Here is an 8,066-nt window from a genome sequence, read left to right on the forward strand (position 1 = left end):
CAAGATCAGACTGCATCTACTGTTCCTTTTTGTTGATGTATTTTTTTGTCTATGTATGGCTTTTTTGGCTTTTTGTTTTTTTGTGCTGTCATTACTTCAGATTCTTATTCATGAAATGGTTTTGTTGTGCTGAAACTAATAGCCTCCAAAGCTCATTGCACTGCAAACTCACATACAAGTGGTAATTGCCAGAAAGATTGCTATAGCTACTGATAACTGGCAATCTGTTTCATGTTATTCAGCTTTGCAGGTGCGATTTAACAGTGTGTTGATTCTTAATTTATTCTGTTATTTTGTGACGTCCACAGTGGAAATCATTGAACTCTTAATTTTACTTTAGCAAAATATCACTTTTTTTGCTTTACAGCCATATCGAAACAGTGTACTCTGAACAGAAGAGACAAAACAATATTTGAATATACATATGATGTTTCAGTAATAAAAAAAAAAAAAAAAAAAAAAAAGATTTGTTCTGCAGCTGATCATCCAATGCAATACAATTTTAGAAAATTAGCACGTGAGGAAATTATTTTGTTATTGGCTAATAGAACTTTCCACTAGAAAGGTATTTAAACCAGTTCTAAATAAAAGCACTATCAAGTGCACACTGACACAGGAGAAAATATGTGTGTAGTATGGCCGTGTGCGATGAGACCTTCCATTTCAACTGGTACAGCTGTCAGTGTGTTTTAGCACATAAGGCTGAGCACAATGAACTGACTCACACACACAAGCTAATAAAGATAATTCAATTGTAGGAATATTTGTATTTTGTTATTTCATTTAGTTGACTAAAGTTTAAGTTTGTCACCCTTGTCTTTCTTAAACTCATAAAAAACAAAGTAATAATTATGTTTGTGTAAGTTTTTGGCCCCTCTTTGATGCATCTATCACCAAGGCAGGTACATATCTTGAGTGGGTTGTGATTCTCTGCACACATTTTTTTTATTTAATCTTCCTTCATTTATGTACATCTCAGAGCTGACTCACATTTACATTTCTTGTTCATGTACTTTTTTAATCACTGGCCAGAGGTATAGACATCAGAGTGAGTCAACAACTGTCCCATTTCTGGTTATGCTATCAAAAATTATTATAATAATGAAAGATAATCTTTCCATTTAACAGACCGTATGTCTTATTGCTTTGCAAGAAGGTGTTAGATGCAGTAAGAATGGCTGATGGTGAAACATATATGAATCCAGGGAGGAGGATTTATGTATTACAATAAGGACTTATGAAACTAATCTCTCACAGAAAATAAATGATCAAGACATTTGCTCTTTGAAACATAAATTTAAAGAGCCTGGGATTTCCTATCGTTTGCAATAGATTATTATTCCTGTTATAAATTTAAAATTAAATTCGGACAAATACATTTAAGCTTCTGTGTGCTTGTGGTTTTTGATGCTGTTGCTCCTTTACATGCTGGTCATCTTGTGAAGGTCTTTAAGAAGATCAGCTGTTTGGTCATTCCACATGTCAACAGATGGAATGTTCTCTCTCCTTTCAGGCTTTCTGATTTAAATGCCGCAACACAAGCGTTGAGTAAAAACAGATCACGCACACATGAAAGTCAGGATCTGCCAGCAGATCCACTGCGTTGCTGCCTCAGCCTGTACACAACTATTATAAAGGCTGATTTTAATACCCCCTCCCTACACGCACACAAACGCCCATGCCATATGAGGTGAGGTAGTGTACGAGGGTGGAACTCCCATCTGCTGAAGGCCTGTTGTGGCAGAAGGTGCTGCTAATGAGGCCTGATCTGCTGCTGCACCTGCCACTGATTTAAACACACTCACAAGCACACATACACACACTCACACAGACTCGCACACACACTCACACAGACTCGCTCCCACACTCTCCCCTCCAGGTGTAATCATTGTTTATCTTAACGGGAGAGCCCAGGATTCCGACCTGGGGAATTCATTACCGAACGTAGAAGGCTTCCAGTGATGCCGAACTCTGACCTACCTAAACCCCCCCCCACCACTGCTACTATCCCCGTGAGAAAGAGAGAGAGACCGAGAGACCTACACAAACTAAGAGACATGGGACTTGTGGGGACATCTTTTTGTGTTCCAAAGTTTTGATGGAGCCTATTTCCTGCTTCTCGTAAGCAGGTCCATATGGAACCTGATTGATTTTTGGGAAAATCAGAGGAATGGATTTAAACATGGTGAAGATATTCTTAGCTAAAAGCATAATCAAATTAGTCCAAATATTTAATAATATAAATATATGTAGACCTTCATGAATGTTGGCTGTTTCAGTTCTGTAGAAATCTGCAGAGCTTTCCGAGGCGTTTTGCTTGAATCCTGCTTGAAAAACTGAATAACAAAAGTTATACAATTTCAAATAGCACCTCTTTAATTTTTTGAATTTTTGTGGTCAGTGGGTCCTGCTATATTGTGCTGAAAGGCTTTTATTAGACTGTTTATGAGTGATATGTCTGCAGAGTGAACAAATAAATATGTTTATTTATTTGTATCAATGTAAACAGTGTTGTGTTTTTATTTGTCAGACCACCCTCAAACAACAAAACAAAAACGTTTAAATGTTAACAACTGGTATTAATAAGAATTCCTGTTCTGCTGAGAGCTTACAAGCTGATGTCTCGAAACCAAGCGTGTGCATGTAACAGTTAATCTTTTTTGTTTCTCTTTTAACAGTACATATCTAGCCTATATTTACAAAATGAATTCATCCATAAATGCTTAAATGAGTAGAACTAGTGGTTCTCCAAAGTGTAAGGACAAAATCCCCCTATGGGATCATAATCAAGTGCTGTATGGCTAATAATCAAATGTCTAGGCATACTTTTTTAGCACAAAATTACTGTAACTCTTAGGCTACATTCCTTAGCACAAAAATGTCTATAGACAAAAATAAACAATCTGCCACGTCTAATTCTGGTAATTAGAAAATTACCATAGTGTCAAAAAATAAAAGATGTTCTGACCTCATAACATTATCAGCACATAAATCAAACACCTTAAACAACGGCACACACAAACTGTGCTGAAGTCGCAGTGAGAGCTTGAGAACAGGGCAGCAAAAGACAGCAGCAGGTCTCAAATTAGCCTATTAGCTCTTAGTATTTAAATTTCTCCCCGTCTCACCTACTCACTGGACACAAAAAAAATGTCAGTGAGTTGTGTGAGTAGCAGTGCCAAGTGTAGCTACTTTGAATGTAGAGATGGGTACTGCCCTCTGCTGGAATAAAGTATGTAGACTTGTGATGTCTGCATTGGGTATTTAAAGAGGCTTATCTAATAATACAGTTCAGAGAGACTTTGGGAGGTTCCGGGATATTTTTGCATTTGTACACTAATCTCTACCGTGCCACAAACACAACTGGGAAATCTCAATCTATTACACAACATTAAGCTTATTTCCTCTGATGAGAAGTAGCCTATTCATCAACAGAAGTATTAAAATTTGAATGTAACTGTGCACATAAAACTGTGCAGGAAATTGTGGGGAAAGTATTTATTTTATGTCATATCATGTTCATATGTCTTCCACAGTCTTTAATTTAATGCATTGCTCCAAACATTGTTCATTTTTCCAGCACTGCGACTGTACACGCAGTGAGTTGGTGATATTCATGCGGTGAGCTCAGATTTTGGCATGCTGTGGTTTGGCTCCTGAGCGCAGTGTTAGAGATGCTGACAGTGTGACTGAGCACTTCTCAAGGACAGAAAGGACAGACACGTTAGAACTGGCATAAATCTGGCCATTGAGGTCTCTACACCTCTCTCTCCTCTAAAATGAATGGCACATTTGAAATTACAGAGTTCAATAACTGTGCCTCAATGCAGGTTCGTCTCAGAGTCCTTTTGATTAATTGTATCAATTGAATCAATTTCTTGACCTTTACAAGCGATAAAGTAGTACCCCCCAAAAAATGAAATTCTGTCTTCATTTACTTTCCCTTATGACTTTATTTATTGACTATTTGCTGAAAATATTGACTTCCACTCTAGAACGCACATGACAGAACAAGATTTGTCAGCAAATCCTTTATTTGAGTCAAATCTTTTCCATGAATGATTTAGTCACTTATCATTTTGATCCAGTCACCGAGGTCAACTCACTGACTCATATTTAGGTCACAATGGCAGTGTATTGAATAGTGACTAGTTTGGTCTGTTCATCACACAAAACATACCTATCATGGTTTCAGAATACTTGGAATTTAGTGCATTTTAACCAGTTTTTATGTGACCTTTAATGGTGTTTTGGCATATATGTATTTCTTTTTTTTACAGACCCAGTCCTCATTCACATCCATTATATTAAAAAAGTGACAGGATTCAAATATTCATCTTTTTCACTAAAGAAATAAAGTCATATATGTTTGGAACTACATGAGGGTAAGTAATACAGACTTTAATTTTTTTTTCTTTTTTTTACAGACCCAGTCCTCATTCACATCCATTATATTAAAAAAGTGACAGGATTCAAATATTCATCTTTTTCACTAAAGAAATAAAGTCATATATGTTTGGAACTACATGAGGGTAAGTAATACAGACTTTTACTTTTTGGGTAAACAATCCTTTTAAACACTTTCATTGACTAAATGAGGCGTGGGGGGGGGGGGGGGGGGGGGGGGGGTCTATATTTTAACATTTTGCGATATTTTACCTCACTATACTGTATCAATATACAGTAAAATAAGCAAAATATTTTAGCTTCATTTTTACATTAATACTTTTGAGAAAGAGGAGGTTAACTAGCATACAGGACAGAACAAGAACTTTACAAGAAGACAAAACGCATCGTAACATTACGTCAGTGCACACAAAATTATTTGTATAATGCAGAGGAAATTATCCACTAAAGAATCACTATATTTTTGTATCATGACCCAGAGATTAATATAACATTGATGTCAGGTGCCTGCAGATTCCCACCCCTCAACCAAACCCTCCTAGACGCCTTTGTATTATTAAGCATTTGATCCTGAACCATGGTGAAGGGACGAGCCACTGGAAGCACTAAAACTCCAACCCATGGCATAGCACGTCCCATCACCAAAGAGCTCTTCAATTAGAACCCAAAGCCCATATTCATAATCAGCTGCCGCTTGGTGAAGAGGAAAGAGAGAGAGAGACAGAAGAGGAGGGGGACCAGCTAACGAGCCCTTTGTGGAGCCTGATCTGCTCACAATAAAACAAGAGAGAAACGTATGACTTCTCAGGGCCCAAGTCCTCCATCCAGCGCTAACGTGCCTCCAGGCAGGCGCTCGAAGAACAATCAGGCCTGATTTCCAATTCTACGCTCATTAAGATGAGAGTGCGTTCGCACAGAGGGGAGGACCAAGGGGGAGTATCTGTGTGTGTGGGACAGCGGCTGCGTTTGGGACTCTTGAAGGCCTGGGAATCTTGACTCTCACAAGGTTGAGTGATTAGTCTTGGACCTCAAAGCCTGGGAGCGCACGGGTACAGCTCGGAACTCATAATGATACCCAATATTCCCACCAGCTGTCATCTACCCAACCTGGAGAATAAATTGAATACACTTAGTGGTTTAGTGCCTTAAAAATTTAAATTCTGTCATTATTTACGTACCCTCATGCCATTCCAAACCCATTTCATTCGTTCATCATCGAAACACAAATTAAGATTTTAATAATGACAGAATTTTCATCTCCGCAACTACAACTTTGACGCATTCAAAAAGTTCATATAAGAGGTCGTAAAACTAATCCACATGAATCGAGTTTAGTACAAATTTTCCGAAGAGACTTGATCGCATATGATGAAGAGATTTAATTTAGGCATTTATTCACATTTAAACATTAATCAACGAACACATCCGATCCGATATGCTAAACGGAAGATCAAGCATGCTTGCTTGTTGTGCGAGAACCAATGATGTTCATTCTTGTGTTATGCAGCATTTGAGCTTCCGCAAGAACCAATGAGGTTTGTTCTCACAAGTACATATGAGCTTCTTTTAATGTTCGTTCATCAATGTTTATATGTGTTTATGTTTATAAGCCTACATTCAATCTGTTCATCATATAAAGTGACAGTTTCTCTTCAGAAAATTTGGACTAAACTGCTCGATTCATATGGAATCGTTGTACGATCTGTTTATGAACTATATGAAATGACAAATGATAGTTTCATTAAAATATCTTCATTTGTTTCGAACATGAATGAAAGTCTTACTGGTTTGGAAACGACATGAGGGTGAGTAATTGATTTTCATTTTTGGATGAACTATCACTTGAAGTGGTTTGTGAGAAGGTTTTATGAGAGTGGGTTTAAGTAATGCCTGGACCAGGGTACAGTGAGCCACAGAGGTTAATTTGTTTTGTCTGTGTGATTAAATCAAATAATTGAGACTTACAGCTTTAAAACCAAGTGCTGAAACAAACCTGATATACTATATGCAAATATTAAATAATCCTCAACTGAAATGACCTCTGCCCAACAGGGGTCACTATTGTGTCTAGTCCAGCTTTCTGTTTATAATTAAGGTTCAAAATCGTTGCCTGGCAACATTGAAAGTCACACACAGACTGTCCGGAGTGGGAAGAGCGGGCACCCGGTCCCAGCTCAGTGGCTGATGACATTGAAAGAGGCGCTGGCACAGTGTTTTGGCTATCTGAGATCTCCAAGAGTGGAGGGGAGAAGTTGGATGTGTTCAAATAAAAGTCTACAGGAATAACACAGCACAGTTCATTTGGCTTAATGACACAGTATGACCATGAAAAATAAAATAAAAAAATGTGCCAAGTTCTTAGAAATATACTCTTTGTGTTTGTGTTGGTGTCTTATAAAAAAGAAAAAACCTTGAATAATGACACTGAAATTACCTGTTGTGTAACCATCAAGTAAAAAAGTAATAAAATATCTTACACCATGAATACCGTGTTCTCATCTTAATCATTTAAAAAGGTTTCATATATATATATATATATATATATATATATATATATATATATATATATATATATATATATATATATATTGTGTTCTTCTGCTCATAAGCTTTGCCTTTTGTGCACAACTGGTCCACTGGTGCAAAACATTCCAGTTTAGTCATATCACTCCATAAAACATTCTTCCAGAACTCCACAGGTCTATTCCAATTATTTTTAGCATATTCAAGTCAGCCTTTAATATTCTTCTTGGTCAAGAGTGGCATTCGGCAAGATGTCCCAACATGAAGGCCATGCTGTTTAGTGTTCTTCTTATACTCTGCATTGGAATGTTTTTCCTCCTTTCATCAGGTCATCTTGCAAGTCTTTCGGCAGTAAATTGAGGGTCTCAGTTGCTCTGATCAAACATTTTATTCCCCTTAATGATACTGAGCTTTTTCTTCAACACCCTCAAAGGTTTTCTTGTATGAATTTTAAACTTATGAATAAGGCTGCCAGCTGTGTCTCTAGGAACTTTTAATGTTTTGGAAATCTTCTTGTAGCCATAGACTTTCTAATGAAATAAAACAATTTGTCCTCTATAACAAGAGGAGAGCTCTTTTGTGAGAGCTCTTTTGATTTATTTGCCATATTTGCTACTCAACTTTAGCACATGCATGGGCTAAATGCCCTAGGGGAAAAAAATGTATACCAAAATGTAATTAAAATACATTTATTTCATACTAATACCACAAATCCATTCACACATTTACTGACATATCACTTGAAAGTTATTGATTTTAATATTATAATGAAACTTTATTTGGAGTACTTCTTTATTGCACAATGCACATTTCTTAATATTAAGCCTAAAATGTGTTTTAATATCACTATTAGTAAGGATAGTATGAACTCTGTATAGTATCAGTCTTTAAATGCAAGATATTTAAAATGTACCTAAAGTATACTTGCAATAGTTCCACTTTAGCGCAATCAAATATACTTAAGTATATCTTTAATTGGACCTCAGCACTATTTCTGGATAACTAAAGTGCATTAAGTACAAAATGAGCTGTTCCAATTTAGCAGATTTACCAATTTAGTATACTAAAAGTACAATTGCATGGTATTAAGTACATACATTTAAATGTATTTGTAGTATACTTTGCACAAAATAAAT

This window comes from Rhinichthys klamathensis, unplaced genomic scaffold (assembly GCF_029890125.1).
Source record: "Rhinichthys klamathensis goyatoka isolate OS25496 unplaced genomic scaffold, OSU_Roscu_1.1 h1tg000695l_1, whole genome shotgun sequence".
NCBI lineage: Eukaryota > Metazoa > Chordata > Actinopteri > Cypriniformes > Leuciscidae > Rhinichthys > Rhinichthys klamathensis.